Below are 18,344 nucleotides of genomic sequence, written 5' to 3' on the forward strand. Positions count from 1 at the left end.
ATCATCTTCATCATCCTACCTTGAAGCTTACGGCCATGGCAGCTTCAGCCTCTCACGGGTGAGCCAACGTGAAAACCAAATGCAGACTAGCTTCTGACGAGGAGACCTAAGTGCGAGACAAGAGGGAATAGAGAGATTCAGTCGAGTTGTTTAGGGATAGTATTCTCCACTCGGTTCTTTCTTATTTCTTTCTAAATGCTAGTGATTGTTCTCTGTTTTTTGTTTGTACGGAAGTACACATGAATTCTTAGTTAAATGTTATCTTATTCAGTCTTGCTTTTATTGTTTAATCTTAGGGTTTGAATTTTTCTTAACACGAAAGTGTTATTGCAGTCACTGACATTAGAAAGTGCAGTGACAGTTAAAGCCAACAAGCATTACAACAGAAGTTGAGTGGGGATTAGAGGAATTTAGTCCACTTGTTCTTAATAGTGTCACATTGCCATCAACGGAAGGTGAGATTAGTATGCACGTTTACTTCTCAAAATAAATAGAGGAGTGATGCTAGGTATGATATACATTGAATTTTATTGCCTCGAAAATCACCTATCTTTTTATACCTTGTGAGCACTTAGTATTATGTTGAAGATTCATGTTGGGGATCCCAGTTTATCATTATCATATTTTATTTTATTGTTTTCAAGTTATTGCATTGACAACAATTCCCACAATTTATCTCATTTCTATCTAGTTGTTGCACCGACATTAATAGACAAAAGACTACCATCCCTGTGGGATCGATATCCGATAGACTCACATCTATATACTATACTTGCATTGATAGTGTACATTTGCACATTATTACTTTGACATTAAACAGCCGATCAACATGCATGGTACAAATACAAAGCAGTCATATCACAATCTTAACAGCACTCTGGTATTGTCCTTGAATAAAATATTCCTTCAGTCAGCAAATCCTGAGAAGGAAAAAGGATAACAGAGTAAGTTCAAATGAACTTATTGAGTTCCAAAAAGAAATCATACAATACATTATTTAATACATTATCCAAATGTTTTCAGAGATCATACACATATAACATTGAGTACACCCCCTAGCATATACAAGACACAGACAGACTCATTACGCCAACTCATACCACTTGGCGCCAACTTAACACAACTCATACAGATCCATCTTCATGCCAGCCACATACCAATAAGTTAGGATCAGAAGCATATCTTTCAGACTTATTCATATTCATTCTCTCTTTAACTTCTCATATCATTTTCATTCAGAATAGCATTTTTTATCATGATCTACCAATCCGTCCTACCGGCAACTACACAAACATATCTCCACTTCTCCTTCATCACATATCAGATCATATCATTTCATACATTTCAAAAGTAGATGGTAATGGCTTAAGTATGGAGAATGACGTTTACTTCATTTTACTGATAGACTGAGAAAATAAATTTAATTTCTATAGTCAACGAATTTCATAATGACTAATTAATTTAATTTTATTTTCAAACTTCAATTATTTAATCAAATAGTAATTTAAAAAAACTTAATTTAATCTCAAGTCATTTGCATACTTAGTAAGAAACGATACACTCTTATCTCTAATATTTTTTGTCTCATCGAACCCCTATAGAGAAACACACACATGTTTAGTGGATCCAGAATCAATGACCTAGTGGTCTATTAAATCTTCCACTATAAAAATTATATCATAAAGAGTTTCATACCTTTGCCTTTGATGGTCAGGTACTCCTTCCACTCTCTGCAGTTTTCCTTGAAATGTCCTTTCTTACTACAGAAGAAGCATTTAGACTTAGGTTTAGCCTTCTTGGTTCTCTTCCTTTCCATTTATGGTGGCCCAGATAACTTAATCTTGGTTTTCTTAGCATGCTTTCCATTCCCTTTTGAGGAAGAAGTGACAGCTAAGTTTGCTTCCTCTCTTTGGACCGGCTAACCGCCATTCAACATCAACTCATAGTATTGTCATTTCTTCATGAGTTGTATAAGCATCAAATTCTTGTTCCCAAGGTTATATGCATCCTGAAAGCTTACAAAATCCTTGGACAAGCTTTTAGACACCTTCTCAATTTGAGTGTTCTGGTCCAAATTGTCCTCATTGTCTGTGGCTTCGGCAATGTATCCCATAAGAGTTATCATATGGTCTTTGACCGAAGTGTCGAGATTTTGCTAGACATTCATCAAGCTAATTATAGCAAACTGTCGAGCCAAGGTAGCTTGGCTTTTGAACATGCCTTCTAACTTATCCAAAATCCTTTGGCAATCTTACATCTCTCCAATTGCTTATATAAGGTGTTGATCACACTTGCCAACATATAACAACGAGTTATCTCATCAGACTCCTCCTAGCATTTTTTAGCCTTAGCTTGAGTGGTCAAAGGGCACTTATTATCAAGAATTGTTCCTAGTTTCTCACAACTCAAGATAATCATCAGGTTCCTTTTACATTCTATTTAGTTATTTTCGTTCAATTTGTTTTTAGTGAGTATGTTCAATAAGGGAGTAAGTGCCATTTTTGAATTGGAAAATAAAATATTCATTTATTAATATCTTTGTATAGGAAAATGTTTCAAAATATTCAGTTATTTTCTAGGAATCACAACTTTAGAAAAATTATTTTATCATTCATAGCAATAAAATAATTACATACATTCATTCACATACATTCCCCTAAACATGCATACAATTACAAGAATGCCAAATTTTATCAAATATAATCATTCATGAAGAAGAGAAAGAATTCTGGTCTCAGTTTACACTATAAACATAGCACAACCTGGATCTGATACTAATTGTTGGAAAATATCAAGTTTGAAAACGGTTTTCTTGCACAACGAAAAATAAAAATTTTGAAAACCTACCAGATTTGTGATATTTATAGCAATAAACCCTAAACTGAATGTGTACATATGTTTTTGGATAGGTGGATCCTTATCGTTCTCAGCTTTCAACCAAACGATCTGCTCCACTATTCTCATACCACGATATGCTTCGAGTGTGGTCTCAAAAAAATTGAATTAAACAATGAACCAGAAATATTTTCTTTACTTTCCTTTCAGGGGGAAAGTAAAACTCTCTTAAATAGAAACCGATAGAACTGACCTTCCAAGAATATATAATTTATTCTTAAAATAAATTTCTACTACTTTTTGTCGAAATAGAAATATTGAAAACTTCAGAGAAACTAGTATTTTTCTCTTTCTGTTGGTGTGATATGAAGCCTACCAGTGCTATCTATTTATAGTAAGAGTTCGTAAAATCCTGGTTGAATTGATAGAATACAAATAATATTATTTTGATAGAAAAAATCTCCAACTCCCTATTATTCAACCATAAAAAGGAATACTATGACTTGACATCCCATGTATTCCATATAAGGGGAGTTGAGCCTCTCCTCTACTAGGTAAAATTATATGTGCTTCTTGGACTTTAAACTGGCACTTTATAATTTATTCCAACTCAATACATGTTTTTTTATATTTCCCAAATTAAATATTATTTTCTCAATAAATTTAAATAAATTAATTTCTCAATTAAATGATTTTCTCAACTCAATTCTAATTCCATTAAAATCATGACAACTTTACCATAAAAGAATCTATATAAAATATATTTAATCTTTTCTACATTCTAGTGGATTCACAATAACTAATTAATTTAAATTCATTTTTAACTTCAATTAATTAATAATTCAAAAACAATATATTAATTCTCGGTCATTTTCATACTTAGTAAGAAGACCACATTCATTTCCAAATGTAACTCATTTCTCTAACTTTATTATTTCTATCCATTTTTGTTTATTTGATTTACCCTGCTATTCATTTCTAGTTTCATCGAGCTAGCAAAGGGATCGATTAAACATATGCAATTGAGGCTCAAATTACTTATAATTCAATTTCAGACTTTTCCTATTAATTATAAACTCATCTAGTCACGATGTCATTCCACTAAAGTATTGTGACTAAGCTCTCTCCAACAACATATCATTACGAACTCAACTTGATCAATGCTCGTTCAATCACCTTGTCATAAGTGTGTTACCTTTATAGGATATCCTTAATCTCTTTGGGAAAATATTTTTTCTCCCAATATGATTCTATTTTATCTCATGATAACCATTACATCTTCTTTCATGAAAAGTCAATTACTATCAAATAGTAATCAAGTCATTCATCACAAAGACAAACAACACGTGGTCATGTTTACTTTTCATCAACCATGTAATACTAATGAGAGGATATCATTTACCCATGTCTCAGCCTATAACTTCCATTTTTTTGAATGACGTTACATATTGTAGAAGTCATACACCCAATGCACCAGCTTTCATTTTCTTATCTTTTCGAACTCAAGCTTTTACTTGTATCAAAGTGTACGAGACACATATAAATAGTTTGTTATCCACTCGAGATTTAGGTATGAATGTTACAAGTGAATAAACTCATAAATGGATTTAGGATCTATTCATCTTGGGTCCAATCCAATGTACTGTCAGTCCAGTCAGTCACATATATATCTCTATCTTCTGGGAGTCATCCGCTCCAATTTCCAAGACAAAGCATCTCCCTAATTGGACTTTGATAGACGACATATTAGTCTTTCAATCGGTTTGCTCATTTTTTATTAGACTAAGGACATGTTTAGGTTTGTCTACTAATATAAGCTATCTTTTCGTATTACGATCCGACCATGTAATATCACTTAGTATTAGTTTAAACATTAGATAACCGATAAGAAACACTTGCTTCCATATTTCTTTGTGTGAAAAAACTATATGAGGACATTCATACAAATTATATTAATGTAATCAATGATTTTTTTTATTAACCTATATGTTCGAAAAAATTACAAGTTTACAAACGAATATACTACACTCAAGACACTAGATCCAACAGTCTCCCACTTTCCCTAGTGAAGTAGATGAGTCATATTTTTCATTCTCATGCTCTCCACATGTTTCTTAAAACTCCTAGCTACTAGAGTCTTGGTAAATGAGTCTGCAAGGCTGTTCTCGGATGCAACCTTGACTACATCCACGATTCTATCTACAATTGCCTCCCTTATGATATGAGACTTTCGATCTATATGTTTTGTCCAATTGTCGTTTCTTGTCTCCTTGGTATTAATTATTGTCGCAGTGTTGTCACAATACAGTGTGATAGCTTTTCCCATGCAAGGAACTACTTTAAGATCTGTAAGCAACTTTTGAAGCCATATTGCTTCTTTGGTAGCCTTAGAAGCAGCCACATATTTGGCCTCCATAGTGGAATCAGTAGTAAAGATTTGGTTTATGTCTTTCCACACAATGGACTCGTTGCCTAGGACAAAAACACAGATTGATGTCGATTTCCTCGAATCGCAACATGTTTGGAAGTCAGAATCTACATATCTTATAGGAGTAACATTTCCTCTAGAATATACAAGAATATAATCTCTCGTTCTCCGTAAATACTTGAGTATATACTTAATTCATTACCAGTGTCTTGGTCCTATATTTGTGTGATAACGACTCACCAACCCCACTGCAAAATAGATATTTGGGTCTGTGCATAACATAGCAAACATGAGACTTCCTACTAAGAAGCATAAAGAACCTTTCTCATGTTCTCTCTTTCTTCCGTTGTCTTAGGACAATCCTCTAAAGAGAGATGAAATCCCAATACAGAGGGTTGATTACCCTTTTTCAAATCAGTTATTTAATAATGCTTCGATATCTTGTCTATGTATGAAGCTTGAGATAGTGCTATCATTTTGTTCTTTCCATCTTTTAGGATTCGAATGCCTAGAAAAAAAATAGCTTCTCCCAAGTCATTCATGCTAAACTATTGGGTTAACCATAGTTTAATTGATGACAATGTTCCTACATCATTCCCAATGAATAGAATGTCATCGACATATAGAACGAGAAAGACCACATTTCCATCCCTTAAATTTTTATAAACACAAGGTTTATCTACATTTTGCTCAAATCCAAAAAAAATTGATCATTTGATCAAATCTTTGATCCTATGAGCGAGATACTTGCTTAAGTTCATATATCGATCTAAGCATTTTGCAAGCTTTATACTCGTTTCCTTTAGTTATATATCCGATGGGTTGCACAATATAGATGTTCTCTTTAAGATAATCGTTCAAAACTTTTCTCTTAACATCTATTTGTCATATCTCATATTCGAGAGTTTTCACAATGGATAGCAATTGCGGATTGACTTGAGCATGGCAACCGGAGAGAAGGTTTTTTCGTAATCGATACCTTCTTTTTTAGTATAACATTTTGCTACAAGTCTGGCCTTATAACTTTCTAGTTTTCCATCCGCATTTCTTTTACTCTTGTAGATCTGCTTACACCCTATGGGTTTTATCCCTTCTGGTAAGTCTACAACTTCCCACAATGAGTTGAAATCCATAGAATCTATCTCAACTTTCATAGCTATTTCCCAAAGCCTGAAATCAGCACTCTGCATCACTTTGTCATACATGAGTAGGTCATTATCTTCCTGTTCAGCAGGCTCAATGTTAAAAAACACTTCCACCAAATTGGAAAAAACTCAGGCCTACCAGAGACCATCCCACTATGACAAAGCACTCTACGCTGCTGATCATTTGTAAGTTTACTATTAGGAGTTGGTTTTGGAATCATTTCCATAGGGTTTTGTATATTTCCCGAAAGTTCCTCGAGAACCTTTTTACTCCAAGGTTTGAATTCATTCATGTAAATTTCTTCAAGGAAAGCAGCATGAGTTGACACTATTATAGTTTGCTCTTTTGGGTTATAAAACAAACCACCCTTTATTCCCTTTTATATCCAACAAACATGCACAGTTCTTTATGTAGGTCTAGCTTTCTCGCATCTTTATCCAATACGTGGGCCTAGCATCCCCAAATTCTTAAATGATTAAGATTCGGCTTCTTGTCACGCCACAATTCATAAAGAGTTTTTGATGTTGTCTTAATTGGCACATGATTCAGAATATAGCAATCATTTGTAGCGCATATCCCTAAAAAGAGATTGACAGCTTCAAATAACTTAACACCGAACGTACCATGTCTAATAATGTTTGAATCTTTTTATCTGCCATGCCATTCTATTGTGGAGTACTCAGCGTAATCAATTGGGATAGAATCTCATTCTCTATGAGGAATCCTAATAACTCATTAGATAAATATTCCCTCCTTTGATCAGATTGAAGTATCTTTATGGGTAAACCTAGTTGTTTCTCCACTTTCGTACGACCGCCAATGCGCATGCATAAAAATGATTTTATAGTCGTGTAATAATAATCGTGTAACGTTTGGCCATCTTTCTAACTTAAGTAGAGCTCCGTGGAGAGTTACCTAACAAGAAGATCTTAAATGTATAACCATCAACTCAACACCTATCGCATCATGCACAAAAAATAAGTCACCGTGGGAAAATCTCATCGAGTGGCATGCTGTGAATAGTTATTCTCTTTGAAGACAGAACTTCTTGCTATATCGTATGACAATACCTACCATAGAGGCCGGTCTAATTATCATAGGAATAGAAGAGAGTTCTACTTACTTTAAGGAAATCTCCTCAGTGAGATCCACATGACAATCCTATTGTGGGGTAGTTAAATTGTCATGTTATCATAAGAGACCATTGATGGAGGTTCTAGGTCTTGTTTAGGGGCCTTTCCCCACTCAATATTTTAAAAACATGCAAGGTTTTTAATGTTCAGTTTCAATCATGAATGATTAATATATGCATGACAAGTGCATGTGGCATTCTTTCCTAATATATATGGCATGTTTTCCTTATATATGCGTGAACATACATTCGCAGTCATATAAATATCATCATGCTTATCTCATGAATATAAAAGTATAAAAATTTTAAATTACTCTAGCCAACCAAAGTTTCCATGATTCCATCCTAGAAAAATAAAATTGCAAAATTACAAAAATTCACCCCAAACCATACTTTGGGTCTTCAATTTTGTCACCACAAACTTCTGTTACAATATTGGTTCATATTTCTATTATCATAATCTTTCTACAGTCGTTTTCGTGTTTTCATCACCGCCGACCACCAGTAGCCTCTTGTTGTTGAACCACCGTCAATTATTTACCGGTTTGATTGGGTCAAGTTTGTGTCATCTTGATTGATCTACATGCATCTTGGTTCTACAAGTTCCACTGGGAAAAATATTACAAAATTTCTATATCTATTTTCAACTCACATATTTTATTCTAAAATAATGAAATTAATCATACATGGAGATGATTGTCCATGATCTAAAATATATATGCCCGAGATAATAATAAATTACATTTATTTCTAAAAATCACAATTTTGGAAAATTTACTTTATCATCCACGGCAATAAAATAATTACATACATTCATTCGCATGCATTCCTCAAACATGCATACAATTACAAGAATGTCACATCTTATCAAATATAATCAAACATAAAGAAGAGAGAATTTTGGTCTCGGTTTACACTAAATTACATTTATTCTCTAGGAATCATAAATTTGGAAATTTTACTTTATCATCCATAGCAATAAACTAATTACATACATTCATTCTCATACATTCCTCGAAACATGTATACAATTACAAGAATGTTACATTTTATCAAATATAATCATACATAAAGAATAGAGAATTTTGGTCTAAGTTTACACTAAATTACATTTATTTTCAATGAATCACAAATTCGGAAAAATTACTTTATCATCCATAGCAATAAATTAATTACATACATTCATTCGCATACATTTCTCGAAACATGCATACAATTACAAGAATGTCACATCTTATCAAATATACTCATACATGAAGAAAAGAGAGAATTTTAGTCTCAATTTACACTATAAACATAGTACAATCTGGCTCTGATACTGATTGTTGGAAAATTTTGATTTAAAAACGATTTTTTAGCACAACAAAAAATAAAAATTTTAAAAACTGACTCGATCTATGATATTTATAGCATAAATCCTAGACTAAATTTGTACAAGTGTTTTCAAATAGGCGGATCCTTGTCGTTCTCGACTTTTGACCAAACGATCTTTTCTGCTATTCTCATATCATGATCTACTTCGAGTGTCGGCTTGAACAAATCGAACCAAATACAAAATCAGGAATATTTCCTTTACTCAGTGGGAAAGTAAAACTCTCTTAAATAGAAACCAGTAGAATTGTAATTCCTAGATAATAGAATTTATTCTTAAAATAAATTTCCACTACTTTCTATCAGAATAGCAATATTGAGAACTTCAGAGAAACTTGTGTTTTTCTCTTTCTGTTGGTGTGATTTGAAGCCTACTAGTGTCATCTATTTATAATGAGAGTTGATAAAATCTTAGTTGACGTGGTAGAATACAAATAATATTATTTTGATAGAAAAAATCTCCAACTCCCTATTATTTAGATAAAAGGGCAACAACCCTAGATAGGAATACTAGGGTTTGTCGTCCCATGTATTCCATATAAGGGCAGTTGGGCCTCTCCTCTACTAAGTCCAATTATATATGCTTCATGGATTTTAACCCAGCACTTTATAATTTATTTCAACCTAGTAAATATTTTTTAATTTCCCAAATTAAATATTATTTTCTTAATTAATTTAAATAAATTAATTTCTCAGTTAAATAATTTTCTCAACCTAATTCTAATTCCATTAAATTTATGACAACTTTACCGTAAAAGAATCTATGAGAAAATATATTTAATTTTTCTACATTCAATTAGATTCACAGTGGCCAATTAATTTAAATTCATTTTTTAACTTCAATTATTTAATTAATAGTAAGAATAAGGATTTCCATCCAATTAGCACATGAACCTAACTCCTTAGGCATTCACACAAGTCATGTAACTTTTAGCCATCTTTCTAACTTAACTAGAGCTCCGTGGGGAGTTACTTAACTAGGAAATATTGATTGTATAACTATCAACTCAACACTTACCGCATCATGCACAACAAATAAGTCATCATAGGACAATCTCATTGAGTGGCGTGCTGTGACTAGTTTTTCTCTTTGAAGACAAAACTTGTTGCTATATCGTATGACAATACCTACCACAGAGGTCAGTCCAATTATCATAGGAATAGAAGAGATTTCTACTTACTTTAAGGAAATCTACTCGCTGAGATCCACATGACAATCCTATCATAAAATACCATTGATTGAAGTCGTAGGTCTTGTTAGGGACTTTCTCTCACTCAATATTTTAAAAATATGCAAAGTTTTTAATACTCGGTTTCAATCATGAATGATTAATATATGCATGAACATACATTCGTAGTCATATAAATATCATCATGCTTATCTCATGAATATATAAGTATAAAAAAAATTACTCTAACCAGCCAAAATTTCCATGATTCCATCCTAGAAAAATAAAATTAAAAAAATTCACCCCAAACCATACTTTGGGTTTTCAATTTTCTCACTACGAACTTCTGTTGCGATACCGGTTCACGTTTTTGTCATCGTCATCTTTTTGCTACTGTTTTCAAGTTGTCACCGCCACCAATCACCATCGAACCACTGGCAGCCTCCTGTTGTCGAACCACCGCTGGGGATAAATGTCGAGGAAGAAATCTACTGAAGTGAAAGAGAATTCTGCTGAAGTGAAAGAGTTGAAATCTGCTGGAAAGAGTTGAAGAAATGAATAAACGATGAAAGATGCAGGCTATTTTGGTCCAAAAAAGGGAAAATACTATTACGGGTGGTTTTGAATAGAAATTCAGACCCCCAACCCCTAAATTCCTATTACAAGAGTTGAGGGAATAGGGATGGAATAGCAATTCTGTGGAATCACTTAAACGGTGAACCAAACATGTGTGTAGATGTAGCGCACGGAATAGGGACGAAATGGAATAGCAATTCCATCGAACCAAACACAGTGTTAGATTGGTATGAAAAATGAATATGTTAGAAGGGTTAAATCAATGCATAAATGAACATAAGAAAATTTTACTAAGGGCTGAACAATAATAATGAGATAAGGTAAGTATTTGGTATGTACATAAATATTTAGATTAGTATGTAAATTTTGTACATAAACACTAAGGTCATTCGATGAGCATTGATTAAGTTACTTTCATAATGGTATGTTGTTGGAGAGAGCTCAATCATGATATTGTAGTGGAATGACTTCGTGACTAGATGAGTTTATAATTAATAGGCAAAAAACCGGAACTTAATTATAAATCATTTGAGCCTCAATTGCATATGTCTAATTGGTCCCTTCGCCAGCTAGTTGAAACCAAAAATGAATTGCAGGATAAATCAAATAAACAAATATATAGAATGATAAAGTTAGAGAAATGAATTACACTCAGAAATGAATGTGGTTTTCTTACTAAGTATGAAAATGACCTGAGAATTAATTTATGGTTTTTCAAATTATTATTTAATTAATTAAATAATTAAAGTACAAAAATGAATTTAAATTAATTGGACATTGTGAATCCAATTGAATGTAGGAAAATTAAATATATTTTTCATAAATTCTTTTATGGTAAAGTTGTCATGATTTTAACGAATTAGAATTGAGTTGAGAAAATTATTTAATTGAGAAATTAATTTATTTAAATTAATTGAGCAAATCATATTTAATTTGGGAAATAGAAAAAGATACATACTAGGTTGAAATAAATGATAAAGTGTTGCGTTAAAGTCCAAGAAGCACATATAATTGACCTAACTCCCCTTATATGGAATACATTGGATGACAAACCCTAGTATTCCTATCTAGAGTTGCTACCCCTCTACCTAAATAATAAGGAGTTGGAGGATTTTTCTATAAAGATAATATTATTTGTATTCTACCACTTCAACCAGGATTTTACCAACTCTTACTATAAATAGATGGCATTGGTAGGCTTCAAATCACACCAACAAAAAGTGAGAAAAAAACAAGTTTCTGTGAAGTTTTCAATATTGCTATTTTGACAAATAGTAGTGAAAATTTATTTTAAGAATAAATTATATATTCTGGGAATTTCAATTCTACTAGTTTCTATTTAAGTGAGTTTTACTTTCCCACTGAGTAAAGGAAATATTTCTGATTTTGTATTTGATTCAATTTGTTCGAGCTCACACTTGAAGTAGATTGTGATATGAGAATAGCGAAAAAGATCGTTTGGTCAAAAGCCAAGAACGATAAGGATCCGTCTATTCGAAAATATAGGTACAAATTCGGTCCAGGGTTTATTGCTATAAATATCACAACGGGTCAATTTTTAAAATTTTTATTTTTCGCAATGCTAGAAAACCATTTTTAAACTGGATTTTTTCCCAACAATTGGTATCAGAGTCAGGTTGTGTAATGTTTATAGTGTAAATTGAGACCATAATTCTCTCTTTTCTTCATGTATGATTCTATTTGGTAAGATGCAACATTCTTGTAATTGTATGCATGTTTAGGGGAATGTATGCGAATGAATGTATGTAATTATTTTATTGCTATGGATGATAAAGTAATTTTTCCAAAGTTGTGATTCCTAGAAAATAAATGCAATTTATTATTTTCTCGGGCATGTATATTTTAGATCGTGGACTATCATCTCCATGTAGGATTAATTTTAATTATTTTAGAATAAAATATGTGAGTCGGAAACAAATATAAGAATTTTGTAATATTTTTCCCGGTGGAACCCCGAGAACCAAGATGCATGTAGACCAATCAAGATGACGCAAATTTGACCCAGCCAAACCCCAAAGTGAACCCTAGAAATTAGCTTCAAATCTCCTCATTTTCTCTCCTACTCTTTCTTCTTTCTCTTCAGGTATGTTTGTGTCTTTATTTTTCTTTTTTTCTTTAACATTTATTGCCATCTTTTTTGTTAACTCTTTTCTTCCTACTGGTTTCTTCTACTCCTACATAACATCACAAATCGCTGCTTTTTCCATCAGATCTTTCCCATTTTCTTGATTTTTACTCCAAATGTCAATCCGGGTATTTTTGTTTTTATGATTTTAGCCCGTAAATTTGCTTCTTTAGTTCTTGTTGTTAAAATTGGAAGGCTTTGATTTTTTAAACCAAAAAATAGTTACTCTCTTTTGGTTTGTTTTTGGAAAAAATCAAGATGTAAGTGGAATATATTCAGAGTGATGAATATTATATTTAGGACTCTATGTAGAAATGAGACTTTAAATGAGCTTATTAAGCTCAGGAATATATGTTTCTTTGTACAAATCTCCTTCATTTTATCTATCTCTTGTGAGAAGTGGGATGACGATATGCTTTGTTTCTGTGATTTGGATTGTAAATTTGGCTATTTAGGAGTTAGGTGGAAGTATACCTTTCTTAATTAGAAAGTTTTTATCGTCTACAACTTTTTGGTTATTAGGAATTCAATTTGGGGTTTTGTTTTTTTATGAGAAAATAATGTAAAAAGGAAGTAACTTGCAGAGCTTTTTGTCACTAAGTACTAGATCTTTCCCCTTTGGTTGATTTTGTTTGAAATGTTGATTTGGGAGATTTTTTTTATAAAAATTTTATGAAGAAGTTTATGGTTGTGTGTGTGTGTGTATGGTCTCTTTTTGGTTTGATTCTGTTAGTCCCCAAGAAACTGTGCAATAGGACAAGGCAAGAAAATGCCTTCAATATTTCTTACTTTACTGAGTGTCCTGGCTCTCTACTTGCTTTGTCAGATCTTTGTTTTTGCTCGATTCATGCCAAACCAAGATGTGTTTAAATTGTTTATGCTCTAGGATATGGTGAATAGTTGGCTAGTTCGTGAACTTTGTTTTCCTCTCTATTCCTATTGCCTAGGACTTTTCAGGTTGTGCCTAATAAGAATTTGAAATATGAAATATGCTATTGCTTAACTTTTATTATTATAGTAACTATGCCGTTTTGTTTGATTTCACTAAGCCATGACATTTTTTTCCTTTCCAGTTAGTTGTCTCAGAACTTAGTACTAGTTATCTTTTCTTGAATAACTTCAGCTTTTTTCTTGAGATTTTATATTTTCTTGCCCTTCTGCCAGTTTTTATTAACTAAATTAAATAAGAGATTCAAGGCTTCAAAGCTATTGTACGCCAACTCTTTATTTCCCTTGTAGTACCAATGTCCAACACCCATATCTGACACATATTCGAACATGGCTATGGGGAAATGATTCTTCAAATATATGGAACAACTTAAAAAAAGATTGAGCTTACCCATATTGGACTAATACCTTTGAGTTCATGTAACATAGCTTCATATCTCAGTTCTTTGTTTGACTGTTGGTTACCTTTTGAAGTTGTTTCCTTCCTAGTAATTAACATTTTTGAGTCATAAGGTTTCTGGTATATATTGATTTAGGCAGTTCTTATGTATCCAATTAGGGTCGTAGGTAGCCATGCTAAAATGTGAAATAAACCTATCTAATGCTAATATTAGGAGTTTGTCACTGTCTTGATTGCTTTGTTCACAATTTCTATTATGATTTACTTGCTTTGTTTGACAAATAAATTTATCTTTGATGCCTTACCTTTTGATTTAAAATTATGCAATAGTCTCATGTAAATCAAATCCAATACTACTAAGTTAACACAAGCATGAATCTGGTTCAGGCTTTGTGCTTTTGCAATTCTTGCTTAACACAAGCATGAATCTTAGTCCATCTTAATCATTTGATAGTCAATTGTTTGTATGATCTGACTCTGAGATTGCAGCTAATGTGGGATGGTTTTTTTAATCATTGTTGATTTGTATTGATAACATTTGCATGAGGATGGACCATCTTACCATATTGACTTCAAATATATATTATGCATATATGTGTGCTCAAATCATTGGTGATTGCTTACCACAGTGAGTCAGTGATATTATATTTAATTTAAATCTAATTTGATCTGCTTCGTTCATTTATAATTTCAAAGTTTCAATTTTTTTAATATCAAATTGGCACAATGAATCTCAAATATTTAATATTTAAGTTTGTAGTTGTAACTTTCTATTGGTTTTTCTTGTTATTAGTCCGTCCCTACATTTTGAAGGTAACTTTCTATTTTGATTGATCCAAAAGTTGCAGATTTTATCTGGCATTTACATGGTTGCTAAGGATATTTTCATGTTTTCCATCCATTTTGCCTTTGGTTTTTTGTTAAGTTTATTTTTATTTGGATTTTTTAGTTGGAACCATTATGTGTTAAATGTGTCTTCAACAAAAGTCAGAAATGACCATTCAAGAAAGAGCTCTAAAATTATATTCAACATTATGTGAAGTAGAAGGTTTAACTGAGGATGAGCGCTATCGCGCATTGAGCAAAATTCTAAATCATCCAACGCAAATGCTCATTTTCTTTAGTTTACCTTCTTTTGTGCGATTGGAATGGGTCAAAAGATTTCTTGCTAACCATTAAAAATCATGGTTGTGTTGATGATATTTTGGTAACTTTTTGTGTTTGTAATATTTGTATGGTATAATGACATGATAGAATGTCATTACAATGTTGCAACTTTTTGATGTTGTAAAATTTTATAACATATGGATTATGACATATAAACTAATGAAATCATGGAACTTTTGTTAATATATGAATATTATGTTTGGATGTGAAATATAATTCTCAAGTTATTTATTACTTCTAATATTTTGTTTTTATTGTAAAATAATTAAATTATTTGTTTCACTAATGATATTTTAGCACATTAAATATGTATTGCAATTTAAAAATAATAAAGTAGATTATATATTATTTTTATTGTATATATTATGATTTTTAATTCATATAATAATAATTATATTAAGAATTTTATTAAATTATATATTATTTTATTAAATTATATTTTATTTTATTTTATTAAATTATATTTAATAATTATTATGTTAAAATATGGTTAAATTATTTATTATTTTTATTAAATTATTTTAATAATAATCTTATTAAAATTTAATAACAATAACAATAATCATCTACCTAAAAAATTCTACTAAGGGTATTCTAGTCATTTTAGTTTTTTCTTATGTTATTACAACATCATTCCATTCAACCAAACACAAGAATACTATTACAGTTCTATTCCATTTCATTCAACCAAATAATTGAATTATTGATTATAGCTTTATTCCATTACAGCTCTATTCAGTTACAGTTCTATTCCATTACAGTGAACCAAACGTACCCTAAATATTTATGTACATAGCCAAACACAAAATAAATTTACAAAATTTCTTAGTTCAATTTAAGTATTTATGTATAGAGTCATAATACAATTGATAACCAAATAAATGAACCAAATAAATGAACTACCACCTCAAAATCTCAATGATGATGCAATACTCTCAAACCATAAATCTCAAGTTTCTCAATCAAGTCTTGAACCTACACGTTTAAACAACTAACGTCTATGCGCAATAAGCTCAATAAATGATACTTATCCTATCCCATGATTAATGTTAAGCCGTTAATAAAATTTTCTTATGTTCATTTATGCATTGATTAGCCTTTCTAACATATTCATTTTTCATAACTAAATTATAAAGGTTCAACTTACACAGTGAATCATTAGGTAATCACTCACATATAAGACTCTTATTATGTGTTTAATCAAACATATGATCACTTTTAATCGAGTTCATTTAACACTCACACATACGTGAGAGAGAAATTTTTGTTATTTATAAATTGTAAAGTTATTTTTATAATATTTAAATAATTTTTATTTTAAAATTTAAATTTTATTTTTAATTTATAATATAAGTTTAATATTTTAATTTATCAATATAATTTTTATTTATAAAATTATTGAAGTAATTTATAATTTATGACATTATTTATAATTTTTGAAGTAATTTATAATTTATAACATAAATTATTGAATTATTTTATAATATCATTTTAATTTTTATTTATAAATTATAATACAAATTATGATGTAAAACTTAATTAAAAATTTAAAGAGAAAATTTTAAAGTTCAAGCTGAATTAGGGAGGATAGGTAAACTCAAACTCTAAAATAAAAATTGTTTAAAAATTTTATTTGAATTGGTTTATGATTACATCGAAATTAGAAAATCAATTTTATAAAATCGATTTTTCTTTTATTTTATCAGTTTTCAGCTAATTGAATGATTGAAGGTTGAGAGATAAGAAAATATGAAAATCAATTTTCAGAAAATTCGATTTTCCTATCCATTGCAAGAATGTATACTAGTTTGGAAATTTTCTCCAGTTTAAAATAATTTGTTTTGTTTTATATTCAAAATTAATTTGTTTTTATTAAAAAAATCTCTTTTTTTCAGCACCAAGCATTTCAGGCATTAATTACATAAAACTTCCTACTATGAAAGGAAATAACCTTAGGATATATCCAAAATTTAGTCATGAAAGAAATTTTTAAAAATAATTTTCATGAATAATTGGTCTCCAGAACCACTATATTATATTATATTATATTATATTATATTATATTATATTATATTATATTATATTATATTATATTATATAGTCAACTCATAATCAATTACATCCAATAAGTTTGGTTGTCTTTCACCGGCAACAAATGTTGTGAATATAATCCCCACTTGTCATGGCGCTTACCTATTTTCCTTTTCTTCTTCTTCTTTTTCTTTTTTCTCTTTTTGAGAGAAAATTAGCTTTAAAACAATTTGGTTGCCACCACATATATTTTCTAGGGACATTCACATTTGACAATATGCCTTTCTTCCCACTTCAAAACCCAAATTAAAGCTATAAATATAGGAAATCCAACCATAAGGACTTCAAAACTAGTTGGTGGTGGGTCTAAACCTGTATACCCACTTTTTAGCCTTAAATTCTATTATTAATCCATGGACTATATATAAGTTGTGAATTTAGTCCCTATATTTTAGTTTAGTCATTTCAATCTTTATACTTTTAGAATTTTAAAATTTTAATTCTAAGTAAATAGTAGCTATTAAATTCATTAAGTTCTAGTATTTTAAATGTTGATGTAGCAAATATATTATCATATGTGTAATGTCATGCTTATTATTTTCACATATTACTCACAAAAAATACCAGTTAATAGGTTGAATAACTATCATTTGCATCAAGACTAAAATTTTGAAATTCAAAAATATAGTGACTAAAAATGATCCAGTTGGAAAACACAGTCTAAATCTACAACTTTATACACAATACATGACTAATAACATAATTTAACCAAATAAATTTTAATCTGCAACTGTTTAGTTAGAATTAAAATTTTAAATTTAAAAATATAAAAATTAAAATAAATTAATTCAAAAATACAAAAACTAAAATTTATCAAATTGAATTTATACAAAGTACATTATGTAATAACATAAAAAAATATGGAACCCTATCTAATGATCATGAGAATGGAGTGTTGGATATTTGGCTCCCACCCAACCAAGGAGTCAATCCGG

The 18,344-nt window shown here is 30.6% G+C and overlaps 1 long non-coding RNA gene across 1 annotated transcript; it reads left to right on the forward strand.

Moving 5' to 3' along the window:
* The first annotated feature begins 12,632 nt into the window (after positions 1-12,632).
* Positions 12,633-15,499, forward strand: LOC105798722 (uncharacterized). The gene is made up of 2 exons (XR_008189112.1): positions 12,633-12,761; positions 15,101-15,499. It is a non-coding gene; the product is annotated as an uncharacterized LOC105798722 (long non-coding RNA).
* The last annotated feature ends 2,845 nt before the right edge of the window (positions 15,500-18,344 follow it).

Source organism: Gossypium raimondii, chromosome 9, assembly GCF_025698545.1.
Source record: "Gossypium raimondii isolate GPD5lz chromosome 9, ASM2569854v1, whole genome shotgun sequence".
In the NCBI taxonomy this organism is placed as follows: Eukaryota; Viridiplantae; Streptophyta; class Magnoliopsida; order Malvales; family Malvaceae; genus Gossypium; species Gossypium raimondii.